Here is a 20,169-nt window from a genome sequence, read left to right as displayed (position 1 = left end):
ATGCAAAGTTAAAGTTGGAGATCCTCGCCTGCCTTGGTGTAACCACAGGTTTCACGCATGGTCCTTCGCGGTGCATAAAGTCACCCGATCCCAGATGTATGACTCATCCTCCTCGCCCGGAAGTGGCTGCAACCTGAGATCAACTCATCAAGCCACATCTTGGAACGATTGGTCATGGACCAGTTCTTGAGGAAACTTCCCTCCACCCTACGCCATTGGGTCAGCCAGAGTGACCCCCACAATGCAGATGAGCTGGTGGCCCTCGTAGAAAGGAACACAGCAGGAGAAGAGCACCTGCAACCCACAGGCCTGGAGCATCCCCACAACCCAAGGACGCAGGACACTTCCAGAGATGGTAAAAGGGTACAAGGGTGGCTGAAGAGCGGCGACCGCCTTCACACAGCACCAGCAATACTGGCTCGCATTCTAAGGGCAATAGCTGACATGAAGAGCCACGAAAGGGCTCTAAGTGTGACACAGACTATATACCCAAATGTGTTAATTGTTATGAGAGGGGCCACACGGCAAAAGCCTGTCCACTCAATACTGAACTAATGTAATGCAATAGCGTTGAACCTTATTCTTTGTGGTCTCAATGTATGGGCCCTAGCCCAGAGGACACCTTGAATAACCATCTCTGAGCATTTGTAAAAGTAAATGGTAAGAGGGTTCGGGCACTACTTGACTCGGGAGTATGGTTACCCTAGTGTTCGAATACCTGTTGCCCATTGAGAAACAACAGGTAAACAGTTCGCAAACAGTGGCAATTTGTTGTATACATGGGGATAATCATGAATATTCTACTGTTCAGGTTCTTATTGAAACTGAGTTTGGTTCCTTAAATTTCAAAGTTGGTATAGTACCCAAACTGGCACATGATGTAATAATAGGGACCGACTTTCCCCATTTTCTAGAAATGTGGTCCTCTCAGAATAGCGCCCAGAGTTCAACAGCGGACCATAAAGATGTAATAGAAGAAACAAATCCTTTCCCTTTTTCCGACATGGAGGTTGAGGAGGAACCAAATAAAAAGGGGAAAGAGGAAGAGGGCTGTAAAATTCTCTTTCCTATGGCTACCTTGATAGGGAATACCCCAAACCAAGATGTTGAACAGTCGCCTACCACCCCAGAACAGGATAAGACCTTCGCTCACCTAGAGGTCAGTCCCGGGATTTTTAAGAAGGCCCAATGGGAAGACCCCAACTTAGTGGAAGCAAAGGGGAATATACGGGACTAGTACTCCTGGCCAACCAGATAGGTTACTTTCATACCCTTACTTTGAGGTAGAAAATTACCTAGTATATCGGGTTGATAGGAGGAAATCAATTATAACTAAACAGTTGTTAGTCCCACGGACATTTCGAAATGTGGTATTACACCTTGCACATAGTCACCCATTAGGGGGACACCTAGGGGTGGAAAAGACATGAGAAAAGGTTCTCAGAAGTGTCTATTGGCTTGGGGTTCTGTCAGAAATTACAAATTATTACTCCTCATACCCAGAATGTCAGATCACTGCCCCGTTCAAAGAGTATTGTAGCCCATTGGTACCCCTTCCCATAATAGATGTACCGTTTGACCGGATTGCTATGGATCTAGTAGGACCTCTAATGAAGTCTGCTAGGGGACACCAGCATATATTGATAATATTAGATTATGCCACCCGGTCCGGAGACAATTCCCTTACGTAGCTCCTCTGCCAAAAACATAGCAAAAGATTTAATACTCCTGTTTACCCAGGTCGGAATTCGAAAAGAGAACTATTGTACGGCCGACACCCATGGGGCTTACTGGATATAGTTAAAGAGACTTGGGAACACGAAGTTACACCACACAGAAGTGTAATAGAACATGTTGCCCAGATGCCGGACCACATAGCTGCGGTCCTACCTATAATGAGGGAACACATGGAAAAAGCCCAAGAGGCACAGAGGAATATGTATAATAAGGGTGCTAGGGTCAGAATTTTGTATCCATGCGATAGGGTGCTAATTTTGGTTCCCACTGTAGAAAGTAAATTCCTTGCTAAGTGGCATGGGCCATATGAGGTCATGGAAAGAGGGGGAGAAGTAAATTACAGGGTGAGACAGCCAGGTAGGAGCAACTTTACCATGTAAATCTACTTAATCCCTGGAAAGATAGAGAGGTCTTATTAACCCTAGAAGAGTCGAGAAACTGACCCAGAGGTTAGCATAGCTGAAACCCTGTCCATTCATCAGAAACGAGAGGTCCAGAATCTAGTGAGAAGAAACAGAGAAGTCTTCTCTACAAAGCCAGGTAGAACTAAGGTAATTGAACATGACCTAGTCTTTGAACCTGGGGTCCTAGTTAACCTTAAACCTTACCGAATCCTAGAGGCCAAAAGAGAGGCTATAAGTTTAGAGGTTAAAAATATGTTAAAACTTGGTGTAATTGAGGAATCCCAAAGTGGATGGAGCAGCGCTATAGTTTTAGTCCCAAAACCGGTACAACAAGGTTTTGCAATGACTACTGCAAACTAAGCGCTGTGTCAAAATTTGATACTTATCCTGTGCCAAGGGTTGACGAACTGGTAGAGAGACTGGGCAAAGCCCTGAGAAAGTTGAGAATATGATGCAAGGAGGGGGGGGTCTGACATAAACAGCACTAGGATCTAAGCAGCCATCTTGTTCAGCATCCATCTTAGGTGCCTTATCTTGTCATCCATTTTGTCTACTGTTTGCATGAAAGCTGCATGGAATGAAAGTTGAGTTTAAAGAAACATTTTTTTCTCTTTTGCTCCTAGAACATTTTTGATAGTAAGCCATCAGTTAGCAAAAACCTTGAAGAGAAGATATGCCGTTGTGGAACTAGACAGAGATAACAGTCACTTCTCACATTTAGAGGGAAGGTCTCATGGTCAAATACACCCTTGCAAGAAACCAGGGGAAATGTTACGAGCTTGTATAATAATTTTGTAGCTGACTCAATTAATTTTGTTATTTTTTTACATTTATGTTATTAAATCAATGTTCTCATATTCATATTTGTTTATCTTATATGCATATGTAAGGATGCACAAGCCACCCCATAAGGGGGCGTGAGCTTTAGTATTATGGTATAAATATGTCTTGTAGGCCATATGTCTGCAGAGAGCTTTTGTTTTGAAGCTTTCTCCTGTGTGTGCACCTGTACGCAATAAACTTATTTGTCATTCTGTGATAATTTAACCCTCAGACTTGTTTCTTTATTCACGCTTTTCATAGATGGCGCCTTTTTGAATAGGGACCCAAACATATACCGGATGCTGAGCACCTGAAAAAAATCACTCCTCGGTCACTCAAACCTGAACACTCATAAGAATCAAGGAAAAGGGCGCCTTTTGAGAAAAGACTAAGTCTAAAAAATTTTGAGTGATATGTAGAGAGCTCGGTCTGGAAGGGTGTCCCAATCTGGTTGATGGGTAAACCCTAGCAGTTTCAAATAAGTTTATTAATCTCTGCTCCTGTATCCATTTTTAAAGTATAAGGGTTATAAGGTTTCATTGGGACTAAGGTAAGAGTTCCACTAAAGTTTTGGTATTGTTATAATGAGAAAATATGATTAAGGGATTGTCTTCAAGACTGTACCTGGGTCTTGGTACTGAGCACGACAGGTCATTAATTGTATGTTTACTCTGCTTTATCAATAACATGCCAAAAGAATTGTACGTGTTAGCTCCATGTCCATCATACTGTCCGAGGCCCTTGGCCACTCTACCACGTAAGTGTCCCCAAGTGATATCCCCATCCTTTAGGCGTGATCAGTGCCTTGCTGTACAGTGTTGGTGCACTTGTAGAAAGATACATGCCCGGGGCTCCTGCACCCGGGGTCTGCAGAATACGACAGGGAATCTGTCCGGTCTGCCGTCATCATCAGCCATCCACAATGCTCCTCATGCACTGACATCATCCACAATAGACATACTTCTTAACTCAAAACACTTCACAATTACAGTATAGTGCATGGTATGCAGCACATAGGAATTTTACAGACACAGTCCCCTGCCCAGATGAGCTTACTGTAAGGAATCCGCTCCGTGGTTTACTGGTTGCCTTACCTTGCAGACGTGTGCAGTCCTGGAGCACCTCTCCTGATGTTTGCTGCAGCCTGGATTCACTCACCAAAGCAATACACACTCCCTCTGGTATCTATTGCAGCTGTGCAGCCTATCACTGCAACCTAGACTTGCATTCATTCATTGGAGCAGTACCTTCACACCCCCCTCCGGGGATTGGCCCGCTGGCCTTTAAGTATTGTCTTCCCATAATGCTCCCTGCCGAGCATAGTCCTTCCTGGATGTCACTATCTGTTCTGCCACAAGCCCTCGCTTGTTCCTGTCCCTCATGCTGAAGCGGAGTATTCTCCTTGTTGTCTGCAGCTCCAGGTTTCCTAAGGCCGGCTGCTATATTCACGCAGCGGTCTGCTCCAGTCTCCTGTGTTGTAGCTGAGTACTCTTCTTGTTCACTTCAGCTCCTTGTTCCTGGGACCGGCTGCTATATTCACGCAGCGGTCCACTCCTGTTCTCCTGTGCTGAAGCAGAGGTTTCGTCCCTGCGTCCTTCAGCCTCCTGGATTCCTGCACTGAAGCAGAGGTTTCGTCCCTGCGTCCTTCAGCCTCCTGGATTCCTGCACTGAAGCGGAGGTTTCGTCCCGGCGTCCTTCAGTCTCCTGGATTCCTGCACAGTAGCGGAGGTTTCCCTGTGTATCTTCAGCTTCCTGGTTCCTGGGGCCTACTCTTTCCCTAATCTAGAGAGGCCGTGTCCTGGTTCCTGCGCTGAGACAGAGGATTCCCTAGCCCGCTCAGGACTCTTGCGCTGTAGCACTGGTGCACCCGTGCAGCAAAGCGGGGTGCTACTCTGGTCTGCTTACCATCTCCTGTGACCAGCACCATGGGCCATGGCCGTCGCTCGCGCAGAGCCCAACCCCGCGCTCCTAAGCTGAAGCGGGGTTCTCCTGACTACATGTTGCCGAACTCTTGCCTGAACAATGTTTATCCTGATGTCTCCTGTCCTGACCCTGGCTTCTACAACGACGACGCTGTCTTCTCCAATCCTGATCCTGCGACATATGACTACGAACTGCGCAATCCGGATCAGCCTGCGCGGTCTCAGGTCGGTGCTTTTACAACCCCACCTCAGCCTCGCGGTCCGGTCCTGGTTTGTGGCGAGCAGAACCCTGACACTTACAATCTGTTTGTTGGTGCCCGAGGGTGATAAAGTGACTTGCTCAATGTCACAAGGAAACGAGACCGGAAATTGAACAAGGTTCACCTGATTCAAACTTAGTGTCATTGTTTACAGTCAGTGTATTTACTCACCAAGCCACTCCCTTAACCTCATCTTCTGGGTTGTGCTAATGGCATGTCAAACATGATGACGCCACAGTACTGTACCTGCCATACATTTTGCTCAACTGTGCTTTTTTGAGGGTATGCGGGGCTTCAATATGGGTACTGTATTTAAATCTTCCAATTGCAATGGAAAGGGCGTTGCTAACACCAGGGGTACACAAATTGGGGGGCACGCCCCCAAGGGCTGGGCGAGAGTTTTGTCTGGGGGGGCGCGGGCCATTGCAGAGGCACTGCGCTCTTCCCCCAGGCATTTCATTTAATGCCGGGGGATCGCGAGAGGCCTCTGCAACAAGGAAACGTAACTTGTTTCAAACCCGTCTCCATGGCAACGTCACGGGGTCATGTGACATGACGTCGCCACGTCAAATGACACCACGGGTCACGTAACGTGACATCACGCGACCCCGGAGCATCATTTGATGCAGGTGGAAGGTAGAAGAGGGGGCGCGAGACAAGGAAGACCTGGCTGGGGGGCGCAGCTTAAAATGTTTGTGCTTCCCTGGCTTACACAATGGAACCATGGTCTGTGACCATAGACCCACCCATGTGAGGAAAAATGGAGGATTTACAAACAGCTTCCGTATGGAAGGCCTGACTGAAGTGGGAAGCACAAATTCTGTTTTATTTCAATTTCTATTAAGTTTGCCAATGTAGTATCGTTCTTGTAAGGGAATAACCTGTATAGCAAGTGTTCTCAGCCAGGGAACCAGATTCTGGAGATACGGACACAGACCCTGCTCACGGGTTTTTGATTACAAACCCGTGAATGTGCCCCTTCTTAATGTCAAGGTACTTTTTAAGTAAAATATTCCAGGCTGACGGTTTGTGGTAGTTTCATATTTTTGCTACTTTTTCACCAATCGTGAATGTCGAAAATGTGCAAAGTTCACAAATTTGTATGAACGTTTCACATATCTCTGCTTTCTTGGATTAGCTAAAAAAAATACTGTAATAATTAACCTCCTAAAGTGTTTGAGAGGAGAGGATATGTTTCCATAGGATTTTATTTATGATTTTTCACTATGGCCCTTTTTGGTTAAGGTCTGATGCAATCAACATGACTTGTTTATCACCTGCTAACTTTTATATTACAGTATATACAACTGTACTCTATCCTCCTACAATTGTCTATCCAAAAGCTTTTTTTCTTTGTGTTAACTTACAGTAAACCTGTCTTTTTATGATCTGTGCTTGCCTTGCTTAAATATATCCACATGTATATGGAAAGGGTTATGTTGCACATAGAGATTATGCATCATAATTGAATTGTTATTGTTTTGGTATATTTATTTTATAAATCTTTGTCTGTCTAGATATATAACAAATGTGTTAATGGGTTTCTTAAGTGTGAACATCATTTTCATAATAAATGCAACAATTCCACATAGCAGTACAAATCTTAAAATAGGATAAAAATATTTTATTCAATAGTTGTTACATATGAAAGCATTTTCCTTCTTACCCTTCAAATGTTTTTCCTTTTTTCCTTTGACTTTGCGTTGCCAAGTGAATACAACTGTTGCCAGGTAACAGGAAACAGTGTGCTGCCCATTTGATTTTGATGTCTGTCGCATAGCTAATGTAACATTCGACAGTGTTTTCAAGGACATTGTCTTTTATTGAATGATGTTTTTACAAACACTAGGCATTGTCAATTAAATATTAGAAGTGCTTGTCAAATCTTGCTTTCCTGGTCTATTGCTTTTTTGTAGTTTTATAGAACACTGCTGAATCAAACTGCAATATTATTTGCTTCTATAGTAAATGTATTTAAAATGTATACATTATATGTACAGTATATATAAAAACTTTAATATCCCTTATGCATTGCAAGTATACACAACTAACAAAAAGTCAGAAAATGCGAAGGGAAATATTGACATTTGTTTTTGTGAACTCTCGCTCTTGTTGTTTCAGAAAACAGAGGGATCATACTGTATATTACTATGCTCTGAGAATGGCATTCTTCACGATCTGGCATAGACACCATGGTAGTTAAATACAGTGTACATATCATGCTATGCAATGATATGATAGGACTATGAAACACCATGGCCTATTGCATAGTAGCTCAGACTATAAAGAATTATGTGTCAACATGTGTGAAACACTTTTGTTCTTTTTACAGCCTTAAATTATCCTTTTGAATTACAGGGCCATTAGAGTCCAGATGAAAGGGCACTCTTATTTAATAGTTTGCAATGTTTTCAAGACCAATAAAACTTTATTAATTTTAACCCTTAGACTAAGAATAGTGAGGCAGTGTCCGACATTTAACATGTTAACATTCTAAGTGTAGCTGGAGTTACACAAAAAGTTAAACAGGAGTTGGATTTTCTTTTTGCCACAATTTCTTCTACATGTAGCCAGGTCCCCTCTGGCTCTCCGGTTTCCCCTTTCTCCCTCACTCACCCTCGTTCAGATAGGGGATGCTGCGGGGGCGAGTGCATTGCCGGGGCTCCCTGCGACATCAGCAACAGGGCGTCGCCATCTTGTGCGCGTTCGCGCATGCTTGGGAGTACGCGCACGCGCAGTGTAGCCCACGGAGTAGCGGTGGCCATGTTAGGGTTGGCATGGGAGTTCGCGCATGCGCAGAGGTTGGCAAAGCTAGCGGCGGCCATTACAGGTAAGCAGGAGCAGCTAGAGCTAATGGCGGCCATTACAGGGTTTCACATGCGCAGCGGAGCAGGCTCACACGGCCCTAATGTTAAAGAGCTTGGCCAGGGGCTACAGCCCCCAGAATGCACAGAGGCAGACAGGCCACCTGACGCCAGGGAGCCAATAGGGCTTGCAGATTCTCCTGCTGGAGAAAGATACATTGTTGTGCACAGACCATGCGAGTCAGTTGGTGCTGGGATAAGGTAGGGGGAGGTAGTGTGTAGGGATCAAGTGGCTTCTTACACTAGGCCAGGTTACTCCCTAGGCCCCAGCTAGGCCCAACTCCCCTTCAGTTTGTGGCTGCTCTAGGGAAGGCCCCTGCAGTTAGGGACTTTGCCCTGTTAGCAGTCAGATTAGTCAGGAACACAGCTGCAGTGCTGCGTGCACTGACAAGATGGGTCAGTGTGCAGGGAATCATTCTCTGCAGTACCTGAGACAGAGACTGTCTGAGTGGTGAGCTCACTCAGAAGGAGACCATCCACCAGGAGGAGGATGCCATCAGTGAGGCTTCGGCGCTGGACACAGACGGGTCCTTTTTAGTTCTGCAGTACCCGGGTGCAGGAGCGCCGGGCAGGTACTATCCAAATCACCAAGTGCACCACCTATTCACCTCATCTTAGTGGGCAGCGCTGTTCCACACGTGGGTGGGGTTGTGGGACTCTTGGGACTTTTGGGTACAAGGACTTTGGGAATACCGTGTGGGGTTATCCCCCATGAGGAGCAGTGTTACAGGGTGACACTGAAGGTTGCTGTTGATGTCATATTGTTGATGTATGCTGTATTGTGTTTATCTGCCCATATAGTAAACCTGTTTTATATATATACCTTTGGTGTACGTGGTTAATATATGTGGGTCCTGTGTTAAGGGTCATTCTACCCTTAGAATCCTACACAGGTGGAGGCGCTGTTTATGTAAGATTGTTCTAGAGGATACACCCCAGGCTCTCTCTGGCGGAGGTTCAGGCCTCCTGTGAACCTGACAGGTAAAAGCACCACACACCTGGTAACATACATATAGATTCCCCACACGGTCCCTATCTGCGATTGGGGGGGGGGGGAACAGTGTTACATACATACTGTAAGTATCTCAAAGGCATCCTTCTGTGTTTTCCATCTTCTTCCTCTAATAGTACTCTTATACTTAAAACCCTTCTTAGCTCTTCTCCCACAATCGTCTACTGTACCACAGTCTTTCTCGAAACTTCTCCTCATATTGTATTCTCACAACTACAGTATCACAGTTCCTCTTTCCTGTCTATTCCCTCTTCCAATATGTTTTCAATACATTTCCTCCACTCTTCTTTTCTCTCCCCTTCTTTGAACTCATCTCCACTGCTTTATTTACTCACTTCTACCATCTACCTACTCTTGTAAAATCTTTGCAAATGAACCAGAAATTATTAATGCATCTCTAGTTAGAGATGTGCAAAATTAGCTCATTTGCATAATCATATTAGTTTATTTCCCATATAGCTCCGTTGTATTTACACTCACTCCTGTCTCTCCAACAAAAACAACATTCAGAGTCTGCAAATCTCAGGGTTTCAATATTTTGCACAGTATTGCAGCATTTAAGAATGATTTAGAATTTTTCTGACCCTGTAAAGCTTGGCAAAAATACTTGCTAATCGGTGAATAAAAAAAAATCAGGTAAAATTTGTTAACACACATTTCTAATTGAACATATTTGTAGGTCATTGTTATTAGGCTACTGTAGATGCATGAGAAGAAAAAAGCAGCGCACTGCCAGGTAGCAAAGTGGTAAAAATGCAGTATAGTTTATTAAAAAAATATAAACATCACCCAAGGGAGTTGTGCAACCTCCTATGCGTTTCGGACGGAATGTCCTTTAACAAGGAGTATAAAATACAGTGCCAAGGATCCTCCTTAAATACATACCCAAAATAATCTTTCAAAATTGAATTTCACGCCAAAAACTGGTCCGCGCATGACATCACCGCTGGGGTGCTCGTGCCAGTGTGTGTACGTATGATTACCCGCATGCACGTCTGTGCGCAACCCCCACGATGTCAGCACGAGCCCAGGAGCAATGAAACCTGAGCACAGGCAGGATGGCAGAGCGCTAGGCCCCTTCCCCTACCCCGAAGTCCCCCAAGCGAAAACAGAGACAGGGGCAGGCGAACCGGCCACCAGAGAAGCCGTCCACACTGACCCATACAGTCATCCACGATCCCTGGGGATGCATGTTTAATTTTTTTGTAGGAAAAATAGGAAAGTTTGTTAGTGAACCAAATAGGATTTGTTCAAAATATATTGAATAGTTTCTCCTAGCAGCGTAGTGCTTTAATGGCATTGTTATGATTCATTTGTGATACATAGCAGATTAGTGTGGGTTGCACAAGTAGTTTTTAATTAACAATATATTTTTTCTTATATAGTTCTGCACAAATAATACATGACATTTCATCTCTTGCTTTCAGCAGCATGTGTATGTAGCGCTGAACACAACAATAGGTACAGTCAAATCAAAAGAAGAGAAAAGGTAAGAAGGGTATGGGCGGGTGCATCGAAGGTCTTTTTATTTTTTGTTACTTCTGTTCTGGTATTAGTCTCCTTTGGTGAGTCCCAGCATGTCCAAGTGGTGAGCCCATTCTGGATCTTGCCCTTTGTCTCCTGCGCGACCCTATACACAGTCTGTTCTCTAAAGATTCCTGCTAATAGTGAAAGTGCCATTTCTGTGCTCAGGTAGCCAGCACTCAAACACTATACAAAATGATTTTTTTCTTGTTTGTGGACAACTCACCTGGCATTTTTTCCTATATAGGTTACATTACCTTATAGGTTTTTTTAGTCGGTTTTATTTTTTGTCACTCATGATACAACAGTACTTTTGGTAAAAACAATTATCAACAAAACTATTTTTTTCTCTTCCTTTTTGGCATTTTTCTTGTGCATAATTGCTTGGTACACTTAAACATTCAAGATGGATACGGCACCTGACAAACAACTCATTGATGAACCCAGGACAGGCTCTCACTTTGCTTTCAACTGTTTTAACATCTCTGCTAGACATAAGAAAGCTAGCTCTGTGTTTGATATTGATCATGAATTCCTTTGTGAGGATTCTCAGGACCTTAAAAATATATTTTTTCGTTTATAAATATTAATATCTCAAGATTAAAAAATTTGGTGAGAAATTACAACACTAGAAAACTATCAAAAGAGTAAACGAATTCCAAGGGGATTGAGGATGACCAAAGCCCCAACCTTTGGGTTCGAAGATAAAGAATTTGAGAAACAATGGAGCTTAATATTAGATCAATGTTCTTACAGGTTAATTGATTTAATTATACAACACAGAATGAAAGAAAAAAATCTAGCATAAAACCAGTTAAAGTTTTACAAGCAAAGTTGCAGGACTTTATAGACATGGATCACTTTAAAGAATTAGATGACAAATTAGCAATGAACATTAACAAACTGGGGGAAACCATAATGCAAACTAAACAAAATAAATTTGATCGAGACAGACTCAATTATGAACTTAATCAAATTTACATTTGGCACAAACCACAACAAACAAGAGATAATTCACAAAACACTATCAAAAAGCAAAATTCTAAGAAACCAGCTAAATCTATTCTTAAGAAACCACATAAAATGAAAAATCAAAGTGACAAGGGTGCTGACACAGATGCCACTGATAACGATTATACTAAACATAGTGTTTCTTTTTCTGAATGTGAATCTTTTGCTTTTTCAACAGACGAGGCACTTTCTTCTGGAAATTCTGATTTAAGTTAAAATAGTGTTCCAAGACATAGTTCATCAAAAAACGACGACGGAAGGGGCATACAGTAGGTCCAAATCACAATCCAGAAGACAATCCCCCAAAGAAGAGGAGATACTAACAAGTGAGAATACTAATGTCATTAATATTTCTCAATATTCCCTCACACAATCTGAATATAAAGTATTTGATCTGGGTCTTACGTTCGCTCCGGATAAAAATGTAAATCTATTTACTACTACATTAGATGTATACAAATTTATCAGGAAATTATCACTAAAAAGATTTTTCAAAGAAAAGCAAATGGAGTTTGATCATTCAATACAACAATCAACAAATTTGATGCCCGACGATCCTAAGAACACTATACCAATCTTTGATATAAGAGAACATTTAAGTTTTCCTGACCATTGTTTCTTTCAGGACATGTTAGACCTCTCTGATGAACTGTCAGGAATCGGCGTTCTCCTCGCTTCCCACACAAAGCACTCCCTCTCCGCAGGGAGCCCCTGGACACACAAAACAATCCTGCCTTACCGGCCTCCACGGCTCCTCGCCCCTGCCGCCGTCGCGGGATCACTCCCCTCGGCGATTGCTCTGCTCAGCGCCGGGCGCGCCCACGGCCTCCTGCACGCACACCTACACGCACGACAGCCCCAGACGTTATGTGCATGCATTCCCAGCTTACAGAGCACACGCCTAACAGAGCACTTTTAACCACTGCTCCTGCAGTGAGGCGTCGCCCCCAAGCATCACACAGTTCCATGCAAATCAATGACTACACTCAGCTGGGCTGTAACACCTCCCTCCTATCAGGGAGGACTCCTTGCAGTCCTCCAGGCCTGCCCCCTTTTCCCATTGGCCTGCCCAGCTTTATTATGCCTCTGCTTCCCATCACTCGTCGCTCGACATAGTTCTGTATGGAAGCATTTGACTACTCTCTCAGTGACTCCTCAGGTATTGACGTGGATTGGACGACTACCCCCTCTGGCTCTCAACTTCGGCTCTACTTGGACTTCATGACTTTTGGCATCTCTGTAACATGGCTTATACCTTCGACCATCCGCAACTCTCCAATCCCTGATCTTGGCAACGGCAATAACTACTCTTCCTCTACTACCGGTACCGGCAAGTATTGTCTTCCTTACTATACCTGGCCTGGCAACACTAACATCACACTCCGGACGCGCTCCCTTTGCTGCGGGTGCGTGTATCCCTATGTCCCACCTCAGCACAGGGGACGGGTCTGGTCTGCGGGCAGCACCGGCGTAACATTATGTCGAGCCCACAAGATGCAGACCAGACCGAACTTCAACAGTTTCTCTCCAATCTGCTTCAGCAAAACCAGGCCATGGCGGATCAAATTGTGTCACTTACACGCCAGGTCACAGTACTCTCAGACAGGGTACCGGCCCCGACCCCGCCAGATGTAAGCCCCCACTCCTCAAGCGCAGTTAGCAGCTCAGATGTAAGGATTCCTCCCCCCAAGCCTTATGCAGGTGAACCGCAAGATTGTAGTGGTTTCCTAAACCAGTGTGAGGTGCAGTTTGAAATGGCCCCCCATCTCTACAATACTGATCGCAAGAAGGTAGCCTACATTTATAATCTCCTCACTGGCAGCGCCCTGGCTTGGGCTTCCCCGGTTTGGGAGCGACGTTCTGACCTTACCCAAGATTACCCGGCATTTAAAGCCGAGTTTCAACAAGTATTCGATTCTCCCGCTCGTCGGGAGATGGCATCTGTTTCTCTCCTCCAGATCACTCAGGGACGGCGAATGGTGACGCAGTATGCTGTGGAATTCCGGACTCTAGCAGCCGAGACTAACTGGGGACAAGAGGCTCTCGTCTCCGTGTTCTGGCAAGGCCTGGCAGATCCCATCAAGGATGAACTCTCTCGCCAATCCAGGCCGGATCAATTGGAGGTCCTCATTGATTTGGCTGTCCGAGTGGATCAACGTATCCAGGTACGCCGCTCAGAGCGTCAGCGCACTCGCGTCCATAACTTTCAAGTTCCGTTCTCCAGTACTCCCAGCAACACTCCTGCACTGGAGTTGCCAGAGCCAATGCAATTGGGGGTACAACGCATCCGCACACCGATACGGCAGTTCCGCCATGCCTTGGGATTGTGTTTCTACTGCGGATCCATGGAACATCTGGTTCTTGAGTGTCCACTGCGTCCGGGAAACGGGAACACCCAGTGAGTACAGAGGGGCTCTCTCTGGGTGTAATGTCTCCACGTCCCCTTTCTAAAGGTGAACTCCCTAAGAAACTTACATTTCCAGTCTCCCTTTCAGGCGATAAGTTCAAGACTTCTACCGCCGCTTTCATTGACTCAGGAGCTGGAGGAAACTTCGTGGATCTTGAATTCGCCAGGTTAAATCGCATACCACTCGTGAGAAAGAAGGTTCCCATTGCACTCGTCGGTATCGATGGACGTCCTCTTACCCCGGCCCATATCTCCTTAGAGACAGCTCCCTTGCTTCTGTCCTCACATCTGCACAAGGAGATCTTAGTTCTCGATGCCATTCACGCTCCTGGGATACCCATCACCCTTGGCCTTCCTTGGCTACAGCTTAACAATCCTCTCATTGACTGGACTTCCTCTGCTCCCATTTCCTGGAGGCCGAGGTCAGGCGAGACTCATCAACTGCTGGCCAATACCTCTGTTTCCGAAGTTATTCTACCTTCCGTTTAGCATCAATTCCGGGACATTTTCAATAAGGTACAGTCAGACCTCTTGCCGCCACACAGGACTTACGATTGTCCGATCGATCTAGTTCCAGGTTACTCCCTACCCAAGTCCAAGACATACCCCTTGTCGTTACCAGAATCTCACGCTATGGATGAATATATCCAGGAGAATCTCAAGAAAGGCTTTATTCGTCACTCCAATTCCCCAGCAGGGGCTGGGTTTTTCTTCGTCAAGAAAAAGGACGGGTCGTTGAGGCCTTGCATTGACTACAGGGGTTTAAACCACATCACTATTAAAAATCGTTACCCCCTTAACCTTATTACCGAACTGTTCGATAAATTACAGGGGGCCAAGATTTTTTCCAAGTTGGATCTACGTGGTGCCTATAACCTGGTGCGCATCAGGAAGGGGGATGAATGGAAGACGGCCTTCAACACGCGTAGCGGACACTACGAATATCTGGTAATGCCTTTCGGCTTATGTAATGCTCCCGCTGTCTTCTAGGATTTCATCAACGACGTCTTTCGTAAGGTACTCAATATTTTTGTTATTGTATACTTGGATGATATCCTGATTTTTTCCAAAGATCTCCAGAACCATATACGCCACACCTCCTACGTCCTTTCCCGTCTCCGTGAACACCATTTGTACGCCAAACTGGAGAAGTGCACTTTTCATCAGACCTCTACTCCGTTCCTGGGGTATATCATTTCCGATGAGGGGTTTATGATGGACTCCGGTAAACTTCAAGCAGTCACTGAATGGCCAAGACCCAACTCTCTCAAGGCCATACAACGTTTTTTAGGGTTCGCTAATTACTATCGTAAGTTTATATGGAGTTTTTCCACCACTGTGGCACCCCTCACTGCGCTCACCACAAAAGGAGCTGATCCTTCTGCTTGGTCATCCGAGGCCATCTCCGCCTTCGAGACACTCAAGGAAGCCTTTATATCTGCACCTATTCTCCGTCATCCCAACATCGAACTTCCCTTCATCCTGGAGGTCGACGCTTCTGATTGCGGCGCTGGTGCCGTTCTCTCCCAGAGACCCACGCCCCAAGATAAGTAACATCCCTGTGCATATTTTTCCAAGAAATTCTCGTCTGCCGAGAGGAACTATGACGTGGGTAACAGGGAACTTCTGGCCGTGAAGATGGCTCTTCAAGAGTGGAGACACCTGCTGGAGGGGTCAAAAGAGCCGTTTACTATTCTCACGGACTACAAGAACCTTCTTTACATAGAGAACGCTCGACGCCTTGGTCCACGACAGGCTCATTGGGCTCTTTTTTTTTCTCGATTCGATTTTCACCTGTCCTATATCCCCGGGACCAAGAACGTAAAGGCAGACGCACTCTCCCGTATACTGCTGCGGCACAGTTTATTCGAGCATTTGCCCGTTCTGTGCCGCAGCAGTAGGCTGGCGCGCGCCCGAGTGTGACGGGCGCGCGCCGAAGCAGCAGAAGAGCGCCCTCCGATCGGGGCGCTCTCCCTACCGCTGCCGGGTCCGCCGGGTCCCCCGGAACCCCCTGCCGCTGTCCCGCGATCGCGGGACACCAGGGCTCCCTCGGGGAGCCCCTGGACACACGTGCAGGGGGCGCACGCTCCCGATGACGCGTGACCGCGCGTCTATGACGCGCGGCACGCCGAGGGGCGGCCACTAGCAAGCCGGGAGATTTCCCAGCTTGCGGTACCGACCACACTTCAATAAAGTGTGTCGGTAGTGTACATTCTTCTGAAGAGAGGCCAGAGGAATCTTTGGAGACTATCCTTCCACATGAGAGGATTCTCGCCACGTCTTCTTTCAAGAATCTTGACAAGATTTTGCATTCCCAGAGACGCATTCCCAAGGACTTGGTCGTTCCCGACATAAAACTCTTTGTACCTTCCAAATTTGTTCCAGAGGTCCTGTCTTGGGGTCACTCCTCTAAATCTGCAGGTCATCCAGGTTTTAAGAAGACTACTGATCTCATTCGTCAGAATTTCTGGTGGCCAAGGATATCTCAAGATATTCTGGAGTTTACCCGCGCATGCCCCATGTGCGCTCAAAGCAAGACTCTCCGTCAAAAGCCTCAGGGTTTGCTGTTACCCCTTCCAGTTCCCGACCGCCTCTGGTCCCACATTTCTGTGGACTTCATCGTGGAGTTGCCCAGGTCCAGAGGAATGAACACTCTCTTGGTGGTCGTGGACAGGTTCTCGAAGATGTCCCATTTCATTCCACTTAAAGGATTACCCACCTCCCCCGCCCTTGCTGATATCTTTACGGAGCAGATTTTCCGGATTCATGGGATCCCTTCGTCCATTGTTTCTGACAGAGGTTCTCAGTTCGTATCCAAATTTTGGAGAGCTTTCACAAAGAGATTGGGCATCTCTTCTTCCTTCTCTTCCGCCTATCATCCTCAGTCCAATGTTTTATATCCGATTTCCAGGATGATTGGGCTCAACTCCTCTCTTGGGCAGAGTATGCCGTCAATTCTGCAAAAAACGAGTCCACCCGGGAGTCACCCTTCTTTATAAATTATGGGTTCCACCCTCCCTGTCTTCCCATCCCCAACATTCTGGAGTACCAGCCGTAGATGAACGCATTTCTTGCCTCCAAACCGCATGGTCCAGGATTCAGTCTACCCTTCTCAACTCCTCCCGCAGGTCGAAACTACAGGCCGATCGTCGTCGTCGTTCGGCGCCCAGTTACAAACCAGGGGATTTGGTATGGCTCTCCTCTAGGAATATCCACCTCAAGGTACCATCTCCTAAACTGGCACCTAAGTTCCAGGGACCCTTCCCTATTTGTGAACAAATCAATCCTGTGGCATTCCGGCTCCAACTACCACCCAGTATGAAGATTCCCAATGTCTTTCATGTGTCCCTCTTAAAACCATTTATCTCCAGTCACTTCTTTCCGGATCAGACTCGTAAACCGGATCCCATTACTGTACAAAATAACGAGGAATACGAAGTTCCCTCTCTTTTGGATTCTCGCCTATCCAGGGGTCAGCTCCAGTTCTTGGTGCAGTGGAAGGGCTTTGGCCCAGAAGAGAGATCCTGGGTACCTTCAAAGGACATTCATGCCCCGGCCCTTCTTAAATCCTTCAGGAAAAAGTTTCCAGAGAAACCGTTCTTGGACCGTCCTGAGGCCGTTCCTGAAGAGGGGGGTACACTCAGGAATCGGCGTTCTCCTCGCTTCCCACACAAAGCACTCCCTCTCCCTCCCCTCGGCAATTCCTCTGCTCAGCGCCGGGCATGCCCACGCCCTCCTGCACGCACACCTACACGCACGCCAGCCCCAGACGTTATGTGCATGCATTCCCAGCTTACAGAGCACACGCCTAACAGAGCACTTTTAACCACTGCTCCTGCAGTGAGGCGTCGCCCCCAAGCATCACACAGTTCCATGCAAATCAATGACTACACTCAGCTGGGCTGTAACACCTCCCTCCTATCAGGGAGGACTCCTTGCAGTCCTCCAGGCCTGCCCCCTTTTCCCATTGGCCTGCCCAGCTTTATTATGCCTCTGCTTCCCATCACTCGTCGCTCGACATAGTTCTGTATGGAAGCATTTGACTACTCTCTCAGTGACACCTCAGGTATTGACGCGGATTGGACGACTACCCCCTCTGGCTCTCAACTTCGGCTCTACTTGGACTTCGTGACTTTTGGCATCCCTGTAACACGGCTTATACCTTCGACCATCTGCAACTCTCCAATCCCTGATCTTGGCAACGGCAATAACTACTCTTCCTCTACTACCGGTACTGGCAAGTATTGTCTTCCTTACTATACCTGGCCTGGCAACACTAACACCACACTCCGGACGCGCTCCCTTTGCTGCGGGTGCATGTATCCCTACGTCCCACCTCAGCACAGGGGACGGGTCTGGTCTGCGGGCAGCACCGGCGTAACATGAACATAAAGAACATATTGATCCAGTAACCTCTTTTCTTGGGAGGAATCCATCAGGTCTACAAAATAGATCTAAGTTTTGTCCTGGTCTATTGAAAAATAGTGTCATTAATCTATTTAAACAGGCAGTGGGAAGAGACTTGTTAAACTTATCTAAAGGCATTCAATTCATGACTAAAATTAAGTATTTGGACAATCTGCAAACTGAATTACGGAATGCTATTGTCTTTTTAAAAGAAAATGATAAAATAGTTGTTAAAAAGGCCGTTAAATGTGGCGCAGTTGTTGTATTAGATCATACTTTTTATTTTGCCGAGTCATATAGACAACTCAGTGACCAACTTTCTTATACCTTACTGGATTCAGATCTGACTAATCAATTTCTACAAGAGTTGTATGAGTTACTTGATGAGGGCAGCCAAACGAAGAAGCGGTGCACTGAGGTAAGTAGAGAACCACACGCAGCTCTAACAAAAAAAGACTAATTTATTGAAAAAAAGGGAACAAACATCATGAAGCTAGGAACCTCTTACACGTTTCATCTCACAAGGGACTTTGTCAAAGAGTGAGTGGTGAACTCTCTCATATACCTCTATATACCACCAGCTTGACTGTGATAGGTCAATAATAAATTGATTTAGAACGGCAACTATTATATGCAGCTGCAGGTTAATTAATGAGACTGCCGTTCGATCTATACAAGCATAGTGGTGTGTAGAAGGGGAGAGAAGGATAACAACATACAAGTGTATACATAGTACATATATAACAACAAATAAACAACTTATTGCAAAACTACTGTAAAATATTATAAACAGTAGTAGCAAGAGATAATTTAAAACCAACATTCAAGCAAAATAGATGAAAACAAGGAATGGATAAGAATATAAAGAAATGATATGATAAAGAAAGATAAAAGACAGGTAAAAAGTATATATTATATTACAATAAGCAATATTGAAAAGTATATTATAATCACTCAACATAATAAAACAATTATAATAATCATAAATAATAACCTGTCATATCAATGTAAATGAAAGAAATAAAAATGAGAAATTGTCAAAAATGAAAACAATAATAAAGAAGATAAATATAAAAATAAATATATTAGTAATTGAAATATAGCATATCATAAATATACTGATAATAAAGTATACATAATATCCCATATGGTGAGCAACAGCATATATCTAAATGACATTATAACAACAGAGAAGCAAAAAGCAGAAGCAAGCAAATACTTAAACATATTTCTTTAGTTAGACTAGGAAATGTTTAAGCTCCCAATCGGTATTAATACCGTAGGGATGCAATGTATTCATGATATAGATCCAGTGCATCTCTCACTTATTTAATACATTTAACCTATCACCACCTCTTAGATGACATGGGACATGTTCAATCCCAATAAACGAGAAATTGGATATATCGCCATGAGGGCAGGTAGAAAAGTGACGAGACACTGGATGTTTATCATCCTTCTTTTTAATGAGACGTATATGTTCCATAATACGTGACCGTAAAGGTCGCGTAGTACGTCCCACATATTTTTTATGGCATCCACATTGTAATACATGTACAACAAATGATGTATAACAATTAATAAAACTAGTAATGTAATGATGAGATTTATATGAATTGAAAAATGTTGTAGACTTAGAATATTGACAGATAGAACACCTTCCACAGGTAAAGAAACCTTTAGGAATCCCACATATCTCTCTGTAATTATCATTAGATCTAAACATGCTGGGTGAAAGATGACCAGCTAAATATCTTCCTTTTCTAAATACAAAGTTTGGACCATTTTGAACAATAGAT

Source organism: Ascaphus truei, chromosome 3 (genome assembly GCF_040206685.1).
Source record: "Ascaphus truei isolate aAscTru1 chromosome 3, aAscTru1.hap1, whole genome shotgun sequence".
Classification (NCBI taxonomy): Eukaryota; Metazoa; Chordata; class Amphibia; order Anura; family Ascaphidae; genus Ascaphus; species Ascaphus truei.
The sequence above is the reverse complement of the archived record's forward strand: the minus strand, read 5'-3'. Positions refer to the sequence as shown.